This window comes from Marmota marmota, unplaced genomic scaffold, assembly GCF_001458135.2.
Source record: "Marmota marmota marmota unplaced genomic scaffold, marMar, whole genome shotgun sequence".
Lineage (NCBI taxonomy): Eukaryota > Metazoa > Chordata > Mammalia > Rodentia > Sciuridae > Marmota > Marmota marmota.
The window spans coordinates 16,871,400-16,887,325 of NW_025999990.1; positions in this window are offsets into that span (position 1 = coordinate 16,871,400).

Here is a 15,926-nt window from a genome sequence, read left to right on the forward strand (position 1 = left end):
GATAAAAAAAGTGATGTAATCCATCTGCAAAAAAAGTCAGTGTCATAGCTAGTAATAAGGGGGAAAAAAGTAGAATGTATTATGGGAATCAGGGAAAAAACAAGGCCAAAGGCACTTGGATTGGCAAGACAGAGTGTTCCATACAAAGCACAGATTTCATCCTCAGCCCAAGTCCTAGCTCCATTTATCAATAGCACACCTCCTCCTTCCAAGCTTGCATGATGCGGGTAACATCTGTATCCCAGGCTGAGAGAGTTGAATGAGGCAATGTGTGTGCAGCACCCACAGCACTCTTCACAGAAGAATTCTTTACACACTAGTTGCATACAAATAGGAAGCAGGTGGGAATACCTAGGAAATGCCAGTGACCCAGTGGATACGAGCAGAATCTTGTGCTGCCTGCTTCTCCACCCCTGCCTCAGCACTGACTACCCCAAGTGGGTCGCTTTTGCCAAGTTGTTGCTAACTCCTCCCAGATCTTCTGATGGAGAGTGGGGCTAATCAGAAAAAGGCCACCAGCACAGTAGAGAGTGTACCAGAGCATGAGTCATCTGGGTTCACAGGCTTACCTCTGGCAGGCTTCAGAGCAAATCATTCACAGGACCTGGCGAAAGGCTCAAGTCACAGAATCCAACCAACCGTGAGTGGAAAGCTGCTCTGCTGGGGAGAAATAAAAGTTTTGACTCATGACCCAAGTTGCAAAGGAAGAAGTGGGGGTTTTAACTTCTGAGCACTTCAAGGGAAGGAAGGACAGACAGATGGACAGAGTCATGAGACAGAAGGGGAACAAGAGGAAACCAGACACCAAGAAAGAGGGCTTGGAAAAAGCAGCTCAAAAGGCCCATGGACACTGTGGCTGGTTTATCATTCTGTTGAGGGCCCTGGTGACTTCCTTGACAGCACAGCACTGGTGGTCACCAGAGTTTACATGTTGACCTTGAACACCAAGATGCCCTGCAAAGACTGCAGTGAGGTCACTGCAGGACTGAGAAACTCATGTAATTTCAAACATGAAGATCCTGTTTTTGAATACTATTTCCACCTCTTTTTTGTTTTGTTACTCTGGGAAATTCATGATCCTCCCTTTGTACCTTGGTATCTTCATTTATAAAATGAGGGTTAGGCCGGGTGAACCCAAAGCTTTCTTTAGACTCTAAGAGTCCCCAAGGAATGCATATGACTAGAAAGAAAGCTTTCCTTCCATGGTCTACTGGGTTCCTGTTTATATTTCTCTGGAGCAAGGATAATGGATTCCTCTAAAAGTTCTGTGAGTCAAGGGAATGATGATGTATCTGAGTCTTCAAGGCCAAGGAACTTGCATTATGACTTCACCCCACAGAGACCTTGTACTATAACCATCTCTGAAAACTCTCAGCCAAAGAGTGAGTGTTTGCATCAGCTGCTCTGGAGTCAGGTGTGAGGGATTTGGCCAACCCCACTGTTTAGAAGCTCCTGGGGTATCTGTGTCCCTGTGTTTCTCCAACGTGTGCCTACTTCATGCTTGCCAATTTTTAATGCACACGTTCTTGGTTCCTGGACTGTTTCTTGTCCCAGCTGGTGTTCTTGTCTGCCACAAGCTGCCTTAGAACACACAGCCCTGTTGTCTGTCCACCCACTTCCCCCAAAGCTCCATTCTTTTTCCTAAATAGTACGATGCCAAGCAATCTGGGGAGGCTGTCACTGCACTGGAGCCAAAGAGCAAGGAGTCACTTCTAGTTCCCTTTCTCTGTCATTGCACACAGACCAGGGTACTGGGTCACACAGTCTCTGTGCCTGTCTTCCCGCTATCCTTCAACTCCTCTTTTCATCTAGATTTCTCTTCAAGATGAGTTCTATTGAGTTATAAAAGCAGAGTGAGGACTCGATGTGTCCGTCCTGTATAAACAGTAAGGTGCATTAACTCAACACAAGTTTGTGATGTGACTACTATGTGTCAGGCATCGTGCATCCTTTTAAGAATGCATTGAAGAATCAGGTGCAGGTCAGAGAGTATTAAAAACCAAACTACTGACAAATGGGGCACACAGAAGCTATTCCTTTAATGGAATTGGCCAACATGTTCAAGTTAATGGTCTTCTCAAGGGAGTCTTGTCAATGATTCAGTTCTGCTGCTATCTGAATTGCACTTCTCCATAAATATTTCCACCAAGGTTTCCTGTTCTGTCCATCACTCTGTATAGCAGGAGGTATGTCATATGATGTAAGTCTGTGATATTACAAAGAGAAAGCCCTGATAGGGCTTAGGCGCCCTGGAGCCTAGTACCAGCTCTGCCATTTAACTAGCTTGTAAATTCTCCAGGGTACCTGTCCTGAGGTAAGTTCCCTCTCTGTGTTGTATCTGATCTAGGAGAACTGGATCTCATTATTTTTAATATCCCCTCCAGCTCTAAAATGCTTTCACTCCCTCATCTGCTCTATGCAATCTATTGCAGAAAGAAAGGCATAGTTTGAGACAAGCATGAAGAGAAAGGCCTGGGAAAGGGCTCTCATAGGGGAGAGAGCCCAAGAATTTGGCTGTAGTGCTCACAGTGACCAACTGATGCAGTCTCCCAATAAAGAGAAAATGGGATCCAGACAGAGAGTGACTAAACCAGCAGACAAATCCTGCCAAGGCAGCTTGGGTTGCATTTAGGAATGACATTATCTTGCCCCACGACAAGTCTAGTAAGAATGCAGTTTTTTGAAGCAGAGCAGTCATAAGCATTAAGTGTGTGTGTGTGTGTGTGTGTGTGTGTGCATTTGCATACTTCTTCCTGCCCTCATTCAGCTGCAGCCTTCCTATACCCAGCCCTAGACCATCCATCCTTTTAAGAATCTCATCTTTGCCAGGTGCAGTGGTCCACACATGTAATCCCAACAGCTCAGGGTACTGAGGCAGAAGGATCACAAGTTCAAAGCCAGCCTCAGCAAAAGTGAGGTGCTAAGCAACTCAGTGAGACTCTGTCTCAAAACAAAATACAAAAATGGACAAGTACCCCTGAGTTCAATCCCCAGTACCCCATAAATAAAGAACCTCATCATCTTTGTCCTCTAATTGTCTGCCAGTCTCAACTACCTTCTTTCTGTCCCCTTTTCTCCCCTCCTCCCTTTTCTTTCCCTTTCTCATAAGCACACATGTTTTTTTTTAATTAAGCAACACAAAATAGTATAAAGTACAAAATCTCCCTTTTCTCCTGCTGACCCCTGGTGCTCTAATACCATTTTCTTGCATAAACTTCCACAGATAGATCTGCACAGAACTGCACATATATTCATGTATAAAGCCTTTTGTACAAATGTTCTACATCTTTGTTGTTCTAAGTTTTGATAATTCTGAGTGTACCTAATTTTGTAGTTATACAAATCCAACTTTTTTAGTTACTTAAATAGAAAAACAAGGTGTAATAGAGAAAAAGGTAATAGATATGTTTTAAAACACTTGTATTAATAAAAAAATTATTTCTTACCACCACTATAATTTAATCAGTTGTGTATTTGGGTTTCCTTAAAGTTGAACACTTGTATATTTTAACTGTTTTTATGGTGTTTGTGAGTGTGTGTATGCATGTATGTATGCATGTGTGTGAGTGTGTTTATGTGTGTGTGTGTGTGTATATATATATTTTTTATATATATAAACACATAGATATGTATATGTATGTGTGTGTGTGTATGTATATATATATATATATATATATATATATATATATATATATATATATACATATATATACTTTTAACTTTGTACATTTTATAGTTTTCCATAATGAGCCAAGAGAACCCATCAGAATTCAAGCCCCAGCAGAATAGTGGTGCCCCAGAAAAGTGCCTTGCAAGTGACCTAGATGAGCAGATCAAATGTAACCTGTATTACATAACTGCCAGAAAGATTTTGCAAGTAGTGAGGAAGGAGCAACTAGATGCTGAGCCCTGCCTTAGGTAGGTGAGAAGCCCAGGGAGGTCAGGGGCTTCTACCTTAAGTAAAGAATCAAGCTGAAGGAAATCATAAAACAAACTGGAATTACATGCTGAAATTATGCATAATCATGCCAGACTCCAAGTGTCATCAGGATTCTGAGAAGGACAGCATAGAGGTCGGTGTGATGGGAGGAGAGGGAAAGCATGCTGCAGGGGCTGGAGGTTGAGCAGGCCTTAAGGCATAAGTGGCCCTGAACCAAGGGAAAGGAGTGGTGTATTAGTTTCCTGCAGCTGCTGTAACAGAGTGTCCCAAACTAATTGGCTTGAAATAACAGAAACTGATTCTCTCACAGTTCTGGAGGTTCAAGCTCAAAAACAAGGTGTTGGCAGCACCACGTTCCCTGTAAAGCCTGGAAAGGAGAAGAGTTCTTTGTTCCTTTCTAGTTTCAATGCTTGTCAGCAATTCTTGGCATTGTCTAGCTTATAGACTCATCACTCCTATCTCTGCCTCTTTATCACATAGTATCTTTTCCCCTGTGTGTCTAATTCTTCATGTGACATTCTCTCTTATAAGAATATGAGTCACATGGGATGAGGGCCATCTGTAGTTCCTTAACTATTTGTATATGCAGTGACCCTACTTTATGAAAGTGGCAATGAAGATTAGGACTTCAACATCTCTTTTTGGGAGATACAATATATTCTATATTTTTCACATGGCTCCATTTCCAGTCCACTCCCCCTCCAGCCATTTTCATAGGCAAAGTCAGCATCCATAGAACCTCCACCTTTCTACTCCACCTCAGTGTAAACCACATATCCTGCAGAATTCATTCATATGGCCTCATGATGGAACCTCTTACCACCCAGAACTGCTACTTTTGAAAAATATCAAACTCTGTGATGTTCTTGTTTGAGCTATTTCCTGCCTTCCAACTTCTCCTGCTTCCCAACTCCTTTCTCATGGACCTTCTCTCTGGGTTCCTTCTCTAGTCTGCTCCCCACCTCCTGGATTAACATCCCTCTCTAATCACCTTGCCTCCCACAGTTCACCTGCACCTCCACTGGTTCCATCTTTGTTTCTACCCTCTTGACAACCCACATGGCCAACACGCATGAGGGCTGCCTCTCCCAACAAAGGTTCCATTCTGCACAGAAAACTAGGGAAAAAGTTTTGTACGTTTCTCTAGGGAAAAAAAAAAAAAAGCCATGATTTCTTTTTCCATCTCCCACATCAACTTCCCAAACTCCTCTCCCCTCCTGTGTGAGACAATGCGAGAAATTTCAGAGAAGAAATTATTGGGTTATGAGAGCCTTAACCCAATCAGTGAATTAATCCTAATGGGATTAACTGTTTGGTAACTGAAGACAGGTAGGGTGTGGCTAGAGGATTGGTAATTGGGGGCGTGCCTTTGGGGTAACATTTTGTATCTGGCTAGTGGAGTCTCTCTGTCTTCTCTCTGCTTCTTGATCATCATGTGAGCTGCTTTCTTCCTCTGCACTCTTCCACCATGATAGTCTGCTTCACCTTGAGCCCCAGGGAAAAGAGCCAGCTGTCCGTGGACTGAGATCTCTGAAATGGTGAGCCCCCAAATGAACTTTTCCCCCTCTCCAATTGTTCTGGTTGGGTCTTTTAGTCATGGTAGGGAAAAAGATGATTAAAATTCCTCCCAAGTCTAAATCTTATTCTCATTTTCTTCCTGACCTCTGAACATGATGTCTTATATTACATGGAGTAAATAGAGATCATCAAATATAAACTTATTTAACCTCCTCCTCAAAATGTACACCTGGCCCTTTTCTCATGTCCATCTCTCCTCTGTAGTTCCATGAAATCTTCCTAAGGGGAAGGGAATTAGTATTTATTGAATCTTTCCAAGTTCCCATTGCCGCAGTCTGGCTGGGCACAAATCACGAGCCACTCAAGCAGGAACAAACTTTATTTCTGAACTACACCAGCACACTCTACACACGCTCCCCAGGAACTCTCCCGAATGCCACCCACGTGGCTCCTCCAGGAACACACCACACACCAACCGGAACTTACTCTCCCAGAACTCCCCCAACCAACGTGAACTCCCCAGGTAATCCTCGCAAGAACTACAAAGTAGCGGGCACCCAAGGAGGACAGTAAAGGTCTAATATACAATTGAATCAATCCAGCATCATCTTAATGGCTCGCCTCTCAACCAATACTATTGGCAAAATGCCAGGGGCCATTCCGACTCAGCTGTGGCTCTCAACATCTCCCCCCTTCTGTTTAATTAAACAACAAGCAATGTGGCTTAGGGACCGTGCCTGTCTTAGGTTGTCCAATACTACACCCATAATGAAAACCTTGTGCTTGGTGCTTTCCTGTGTTATCTCACTGTACTCCTACCATGACACTTGGGTTGTTCTATTTATGTTTGTTGACCCTTCTGTCTGGCACTCCAACTACATGTTTGTTGGGGAAATTTCTTAGACCATCTCTACTCACCATTCCTTATCTCATGTAATCCTCTCAAATTTTGTGAACTAAATAATGTGAACTTTTATTATTTCTAAGTTAAAGATGAGGAAACAGAGGATCACAGAGCTTTCGCCACTTGACTAACCTTATATTGCTTAGAAGTAGAGAAGGCAAGAAAAAGGCACAGACATGCTCTTTACCAAAGCCCAACTGGGACCCACCAGTGACATTAAATGAAATGACAGGCACTGAACTAATTAAGCCTGCCCCCTGCGAACACTGCAGCCTAATGCCCCCCCTCCAGGAATGAACATAAAGACAGCAGGTGGCCATCGCTAGCCCTGTGCATAGCCTGTCCACAAACCTTCCATTTAGTTCTGGACATCTGGGCCTGACAGCAGAGATACATGCCCTCCTTTGGGAATTCTGGGGACAGGAGACAGAAGCATTTTGGATTGCAGCATTCTTTTACCATCCTTATAGGGAAATGGAAAGCAGGACTACTTCCCATCTCTGAGTGTATGCAGCACAGCTGGAGTCCAAAACTGCTCCTGAGGCCCTAAAAAGGCAGAATCCCGCACCAGCCCCAACTATAACCACTCCATTTGTCCCAGCTATATGAAATGCTTATCTCCCAAGAGATATCTGCTGGTGCAGTTTTTCTTACTTCAGTGCTAATGAAGTTTCGATTGAATGATTCTTTGCTGTGGGTGACTGTCTTATATGTTGTAAGATGTCTAATAGCATCCCTGGCCTCTACCCATTAGATGCCAGTTGCAACAACATCTGCCTTCCCCTTCAATTGTGACAACCACTTATGTCTTCAGACATTGCTAAGTGTCCTTATGGTATGTGTGGAAGCAGGACAGGGATGGGAAGCTTCTCCATTTGATAGCCATTCCTCTAGTACATTAAAAATTATTTGGATGGCTTCCAAGATACAAACTGATGGCTCCAGTCACCTGAGTGCCACAAAGAAGTCACTTTGAAGAGGAGGCCCCTGTATAACCAGGACCCTCCCTCAATTCATGACTGCAGGATCCACAGGAAGCTCAAATTCCACAGGCCCAACCTCACCTGGAGACTGGGGAAGTGCTTAACTGTGCCCCAGAATCCCAGGACACTTGAAACCAGGCCTATGACAGAAGCAACTGCTGGCTCATCTGCTAGAGGTCTCTGATCTGAATCAGATTCAGATCATTCAGGAATAATACCTTCTTCCCCAATTAGATCCTGCCAGTCACTTTTTTTTCCCATGGCTTCCTGAAATGCTTTTGTTAGAGCATCCTCTGGTTCTTGTTCCCTAGCCTTTACCGTGTGAACCGCCCCCAGGAAAGCAGAGTAAATCCTGAGCCTGTTATCCTGAATTAGCTAGCAAATCTCTTGACCTCGAGGGCCTATGGGAATTGGACACACACGTCAGACAGCTTTGACGAGAAGTTTTATCTCCTAGCTCTTCTCCATAGATGGCTTTATAGCCACATCTTCTACCTGCCAGAGTGAAAGCTGGCTGAATTGGAGTGAGCCAATTTGAGGGGAGCTTTTCTAATTCTGTTATGCAGTCCAACAAAGCCCAGCACACTCTAAGCAGTGTATGGGCGCTACACGGCCACACCTCTTCCCTCCATCCTCCCCTTTTCCCATTCCCAGGACATTCCTTTATGAGCATAAAGACCTGCTTGGGGATTGAGGGCTGGTGGACACTATGAGACTATTGTCTCTTAAGCTAAGATTTTATTTATTGAAAATTTACTTTTTTTTTTTAACGGGGACTAGAGGTTTGGACTATCTTTCCTTGTAGGCCTTCTTAGGAGACAAATGGAATTCAGGAAGGTAAAGGGACTCTGATTTCACTGACTGCCACCAGAACAGTGACAGGTCAAAGAGAAGTTTCAGAAAACTCCTGGGCCTTCAAGCTTCTCTTCATCAGACCCAGAAGCCCAGACTGAGGGCACAGATGCTACCTTGGAACCCAAACCACGTAGGGTTACTGAAGTCAATCCCCACGGATCTCCTGGAAAAAGAAGTCAACCCAACTGGATTAACACCCCACTTTCTATGGTAGATTATTACAGATTCTGTTTTCTGCACAGCCACAGATGCCCAGAAAGTGGCTTGGCCATTGATACAGCCACTTTCCAGTGTTTTTTTGTTGTATGATTATCTTAGTCCAGGCAGATTACTGCAACAGAATACCATAAATAATGGCTTGTTAAACAACCAGAAAATTTATTTCTGGTAGTTCTCAGTGCTGGGAAATCCAAGATCAAGATTCCATTAGATTCAGTGTCTGGAGAAGACCTACTCCTGGTTGATAGATGTTATCTTCTCTATGATAAGATGGAAGTTATCTAGGTTCTCTTTTATTATGCCACCATTAGTTAATTAGACTAAGCTAGGGTGTCTTTTATAAGGGCTCTACTCTTATGTCTTAATTAATTCAAAAGTCCTTAATCAATTAATCAAAAGTACTCATCTCCTAATACCATCACATTGGGGATTACGTTTAAACAAGTGAATGTGGGGGCGGGGAGCAAAAGTCACAAGCCTTCAACTTATAGCAGTAGTACTTGCTACAGATTTGTGTGTGTGTGTGTGTGTGTGTGTGACAGGGATTGAACCCATGGGTGCTTAACCACCAAGCTACATCCCCAGCCCTTTTTATATTTTACTTAGACACGGGATCTCATTAACCTGCTTAGGGCCTCCCTATATTGCTAAGGCTGGTTTTGAACTAGAGATCCTCCTGCCTCAGCCTCCCAAGCCACTGGGATTACAGGAATACACCTCTGTACCTGGCCATTTGCTAGACATTTTTGACAGTCCTCCCTCAAAATTAATGTTGACGCATAATCACCAATGCAACAGTCTTAAGAAGTGTGGCATTTGGGGTCTGATTAGTCCTGAGGGCTCTACCCTTATAAATGGGGATTAGTACCCTTACAGAAGGGCTCAGAGTTGAAGGGAGTTCTCTTGTGTCTTGCAAGTGTGCCTTGCATCCTTTTTGCCAGAGTTTCTCACCTCTGGAGAATATGGCCACAAAGCCTCATCTGGAAGCAGAGAGCAGCCATCACCAGACACCTGTCCAGCCAGTGCCTTGATCTTAAACTTCCAACTTCCAGGTTTATGAAAAAATTAACTTTTACTTTTTTAAATTACCTAGTCTGTGGTATTTTATTATAGAAGCAAATCAACTAAGACAATATTTCAAACACCTGCATCAAAATTACCTTTGGAGTATATTTCAAATGCATATTAAATATGCAGCCCCACTCCAGGCCTAACAACAAAATCCTCAGGGGATACAGACAAGGTACCTAACAGACTGTCAGGGGATTCTTGCACACAATAATTAGGGAGTCACTGGCAAAGTAAAAAGAACTCAGCCACTTTGAAGCCAAATTGACCTGGGTTCAAACTCAGCCCAGCTATAGGGCTGTGTGGCCCTGGTCAAGTTATTTAACCTCTTCTCCATTTCTAAACTGGAGAACAAGAAAACCCACCTCACAGGGTGTGGTGTAAGATCTGATATGATAATCTGTAAAAATAAAAATTCTTTTAAAGCTCTTACTGCTCTGTATGTGCTTACATAGTAAATGCTCAATAATAGTAAACCACTATATTTTCATCATAATTTTCTGGGATTCAACCAAATGAAAAACCTACTATTGGTCCTCATACCTACTGAATCTTTCTGGAAACTTCCAGAAAAAATTCTATTGCCAATACAACAACCTGAAATGGGAGATCTATGTTATCTGAGATCAGTACTACCCTCCAGTGGAAGTTCTGAGGCAGACTCTTCTGCCTGGAGAAACTAAGAGAACCATTATCCCCCCAGAGAGCTGGGAATGAAAAAGCAGGCAGACTGATAAGGAGGAAAAACATGCTAATCCATCTGCACCTTGTAAACCCTCAAGCACCAGGACTTCTAAAGGGTCTGATCTCTGCGGCATACCTACTACATGGTACCTACCTTCTTTGCCCACAGCCCCACTGTGCCAGAGTTGGCACCCACAGTGCCGCTGACAGGCATGGTGTGATAAGCAAACCATTTTCTGAGTGTGCACAAGAAATGTTTGATATTCCAGAGCTCATACAAATGGAAGAGGCTGCTAAACAGTGGTGTCAGAGAGTTCTGCATAAGAGCATTATGCATTTTGCAAGGAAATTATTTTAAAAGCTTTTCACTGACAGTTTCTTCAAAGAGAGGCAATTGTTCCTTTTGAAAGTTCCTATTTTCTAACATAGATAAGCAGCTTAGACCTGCCTATGGGATGACTAAGTGCTCCTTACACTTTTATTTCTGCCCTGGATTATTCCAAACCTTCCTTCAGATTTTCAAAGAAATGAAGTCCCAAGCTTGGACATTAGGCAGGAGATCCACTGATCCCCAAGTTCTGAGCTATAAGAACAAGAGTCCACTTACAAGAAGTTTCTCTGGTTAGATGTCACTGGGACTAACCCTTCTCATTTCACAACCCTCTTACCCATCACAGTCCTAATTCACTGGGAGGCAAACAAGTGTGAAGGTCACACTCCTGGCACCCAGTCTAGGTTCAGAAATGTCCCTGCGAATGGATTCATGATGACCTCACTGTCCACCTTACACCCAAGTACAGCCAGCAAGTATCCATAAAGACACTGTTATTTCCCTCTGACCTAAGCTGTGTTTAAAATGAAGGTGGCTGGAAAGGCAGCCGTCTTGCTGGAACCCCACAACACTATCAACTTTCACCATTCGGCTTGGATGTAATCGAGGTCTCTGGGCTCCACAAGGGTAGCTTGGTAAGGACACCCCAACAGCACTCTCTTCACTCTCTCCAATCTCCTGCTAGTGCTTACTATTGACTGAGACCAAATGAAAGCCAGTGGCAAGGGATCCAGATACCCAAGGCTCAGAGCAGGGCGAAGAAGGGAAGTTTTTATCCAAAACTTAGGGTAAAAAAAATAAAATAGAAAATGGGAGAGAAAAGAAAATTAAGGAGGTTCAACATTTGAATAATAGAAGTTGTATAAAAAATAGAACAGGGAAAATTGAAAATGGAATTCAAGGAAGGTTTGCCAGAAATAAAAGGCCTGAGTTCCATGATCACAAAGGCCCATGGAATTTCCAACCCAGTGGATAAAACTAGATTGATGTCACAGCACTTAGGAATGAAGAGATGCTACACATTTCCAGATGACAATGGCAAGGTATATACAAAGTCTAAAGGATGAGCATAATAGGCCTAAGCTTTTCAATGACAAAATTAGGGAAATTTCCAATTTAGAATCTCCTATGCAATCCCCTAAATCATCAATCAAATACATAGGGAAAATAAAGGCATTTAAAAACAGGAAGTATCTCAAAGGTTTCATCTCCCATGTGCTCTTCTCCAGTTGTTTCTAGACAGTAGAAAATAGAGAAACACTGAGTAAATCAAGAGAACAGTAAGTGCAGCTAAGAAAGTAGAGAATTTCCAGGAAGAAAGTAGAAAGACATCCCAGAATGACTGCTGTTTCCCAGACAGAAAGGCCAATCAGGGCAGATTAGAGCAGGGTGACTTGAGAGGTTGGCCACACAAGCATCAGGCCTCTTGATAACCTAAGGACAGAACACCTGGGTGACACAGGTCCAGGAACTGTCAACTCTTAGGTGGCTCAGGAAATCTGAGACTCTGTACTTGTCTCTCTTCTGACTTTTGTTGTATAGTTATGCTTGTTCCTGACACTGTTTCAAAACTGAGTAAAGTAACTCTAAATATCACTTAACAATGGGACAGAACTACAAATAAAAGTCAGGGAATAATTAAAACAAATATCTAGACAAATGTCTATCCCTCTGGTGAGGGAAGGAGTCACCTCTGGTGGGACAGAAGTTGCAATAACAGGGAAGTTTCTGGAAGAATGCAATGCAATTCCTTGGATTCTTCTTTAAAATGCACATATACAATTATGCATTTCATATAATATGCTGTAAGTCTGAAATATTGCATCATAAAAGGAAGTTTAGGAGAAAGGAAATGGACCTAAGAATTTAATAATAAATGAAAATAATAAGTGGGAACAGGGAGTAGATGAAGGTGGGAGATTTCTTTTTAAGTATTTATTTTCTAGTTATAGGAGGACACAATATCTTTATTTTATTTTTATATGGTGCTGAGGATCGAACCCAGTGTTTCACGCGTGCTAGGCGAGTACTCTACCTCTGAGCCACAACCCCAGTCCCAAGGCAGGAGAATTTGAGGATGAAGTTTGAGCAATGGGATGAGTCGGGTTTCATTCACTGAAATGGAAAACAATTGAAAAAAATTAGATTATAATATACATCAAGATAGAAGTCGTGAGGAAATTCAAGGAGGCGATATACAGTACACAAGAGAAATCCATGGGTTTAGAACTCAGGAGAGGAGACAGGGTTAAAAAGTAGACCTAGCGGTATGAAGATGTAGTTGGCAATAAAAGCAGTGACACAGGAGGAGATTGCTTAAGAAGCGTGGCAGACGACGAGCAGGACCTGAGGGAATATCAAGATTTAAGGCTAATTAGAGAAATACTTCGATTCAAAGTCCTAACAGCTCAAAGTGGAAGTTAACAATTTACTAATAGATCTACACTGTTAAGGACATTAGTTTGTATCCAAGTTTTTGTTTTTATTAGAATATCTTCCAATACATTTGTTCCCCAGAGTTTCAGGAGGCCAAGACTGATTGAACATAGCATGGAGAAAAACAGAATAACCCAGGTCTTGGGCTCTCTTCACAAATTTAGAATGGTCCAAAAGTCCTGAGACGTTCAAACACAAGTCCAATCATAGCAAATAAGTGCCAGAAATGGGAAGGTAGAATTTAGGGGTAAGGTGAGCAAAGATCAAGACAAAAGTGCCTAGAGCAGGCATCCAAGCAGATAGCCTGGGTTGAGGAGATCAGCAAAATGAGTAAGCAATCTTGACTTGATACTAAAACCATATAAAGAAAAACATTACAATGGCACTCTTAACCATGGAAACAAAAATCCTTAATAAAATACAGCAAACGCACACACACACACACACACACACACATTGCAGGTAGATGCGAAATGGGATGACAACTTTGGAAAAGTTCAGAAGTTTCTGATGAATTTAAACACAAGTCTATCATGTGATCTAGCAATTCCATTCCAAGGCATTTACCCAAGAGAAGTGATAAGATATGTTGGCAAAAAGATTTACATGCATATTCATAGCTGCTTTCTTCACAATAGCCCCAAATTAACAGTGAACAGTTAACCATTTTGATTCTGAATTCACTATTTTCATTAACAAAGGAATGCAATTGATAAATTTTCCTGAAAGTTTCCAATTTCTTGTTGGATAAAGAAAATTTGAAGACAAGGGCCGTGCCTTGTTTTGCTTTGTATCCTTAGGTCTAGCTTGGTGCCTGGCACATAGTCAATCCTGAACAGATATTTGTTGGTCATGGAATAATTTAGCACAATTTTATGTCCTTTAAAGGGACAAAAAATATCACTCTAAGTCTCAATGCTAGCACAACTGATTATGGAAATGCTTAGTTAGGGGGTGCTACCATAGGAAGCTCTCAGAAGCCATGTGTCCCAGAGCCAGTGAACATGGCCACTCTGTAGTAGCTCCAGGAAGAGGCCAAGGGCTTTAACATGGTGTCACCGTTCTTTCCTCTTCTTATTGCCCTAGCAAAGACTGTGTCTTCGTGACAGAGAAAAACATTAAGCACTATAATTCTTAAATTATGAGGGCTCCAGACCAGGTTTTAAAAGGAACTGACAAGTCAATTCTTCTGATCTAAGGAAAACTTTACAGCCATGGATGGGGAGTCTCATGACATCAAGAAAAAGACAAGAATTCAGTTCCTATGTTTTCCCAGTCACACCCTGAATGTCAAACTCAGCCTGATTCTATAACTAAGTTTAACTGGGGTATGATTCCAGAATTAATTTCCAGTTATTATTAGATAGGTAAATATTATAAACTTAAAATGGCAATAGATATTATCATTCATTTTAAATTCACATTATTTTCAACTAAACTTCAGCTAAACTGAAAATTCAAAAGCATGGCACTCCAAGCAACATCCAAAAATAATACTAAAAAAACACAAGTCCTTACACATAAGCACCAGGGCTGGTTCACCCCCATTTCCAACAAAGAAATGGTTTTGAATGTCACCAGTTAAATACATTTAATTGTTCCACTTATTGGAGCTCAGAATCTTCCCTGATTACAGCTGTCCTTGTCAAGGCCATAAAAAGCCAGAGTTCAAAAACTGTCTTCAGATAGCTGGATGCTCTAAGTCCCTCTGGGAAGAAGGAAGGTCATTATCAAAGTGGAAGCCTACGATGGGCTATGGTTTTTCCAGAGCAATCCCTACATTGTTTATTCCTTTTATTTCCTAGTCTCTTTTATCATAATTGCTGTTCCTGGCCTTTGAGAAGAGGTTGGTGCTCAGTAAAAATCTCCACAGGGCCCAAAATTTCTCTCCTACAGATTTCGCAAGCTTTAGCCATTTTTTTTTCTCAAATAATTGTATCTGTTATAAAAGAAACCATCTTAACTTTCTAGAAGTTATCTGAAGAGTTTCAGGAATACTTAAATGATATTTTTTAAGACTGCCTTAGAAAGACATAAGGCTGGATTTTTCTTTCTTTCCTTCTTCTTTTTTTTTTTTTTGGGGGGGGGGTACCAGGGATTGAACTCAGGGGCACTTACCCACTGAGCCCATCCCCAGTCCTTTTAATTTTTAATTTTGAGACCAGATCTCACTAAATTACTTAATGCCTTGCTAAATTGTTGAGGCTGGCTTTGAACTTGTGATCCTCCTGCCTCAGCCTCCTGAGCTACTGATATTACATGCATGTGCACCATGCCCACAAGGCTGGATTTTGACAGATCAGACTGACTGAGGTTCTGAGTTCTGCTCCCTATTGGGTGACCTTAGCTAAATGACTGAGCCTCACTGAGGCTCAGTTTCTTCAGAAAAAATATTGGCATTGGATTAAATAAAGACCTAGGTGTCTAGCACCTAAGTATCCCTTACTAAAGCTACCTATAAGATGATGAAGAAAATAAATTCATCAAAGAGTGGGAAACAGGGGTATAATTGGAAGAGAGAAATAAGTGAAAAATTAGAGAAGTCAGGGAGACTGAGGGACAGGGAAGTAGCAGGGGAGATAATTTGCAACAAAACCACTTACAGTTTTAGAAAGTAACTAAACGTACATGTTGTTTATGACCAGGTCATCAAGAGGGTGCTTGTCATGGGATTTTATAAATCATCCTTAGGTTTGGGGAGTTCAATAAGGTGACAATGACTGATATGATCTTTACCCTTCCATGATCTTCTATTCCTTCAAAGATTTTAGAGAGTTTTTATTTAATAGGATATAGGAAACAATCAGTAAATATTTAGGCCTCTGAGTTTGAAAAAGAATTAAATGTTCACTCACTCATTCAACACCCTGCCAGACATTTATTCATTTGTATGTGTGTTCTTCCACCTTAAGGGGAATTTTTGCTTATGTGCCCCTAATACCTGGCACCCAGGAAGTCTCAATAAAGACATCTTGAAACAAGAAAGTC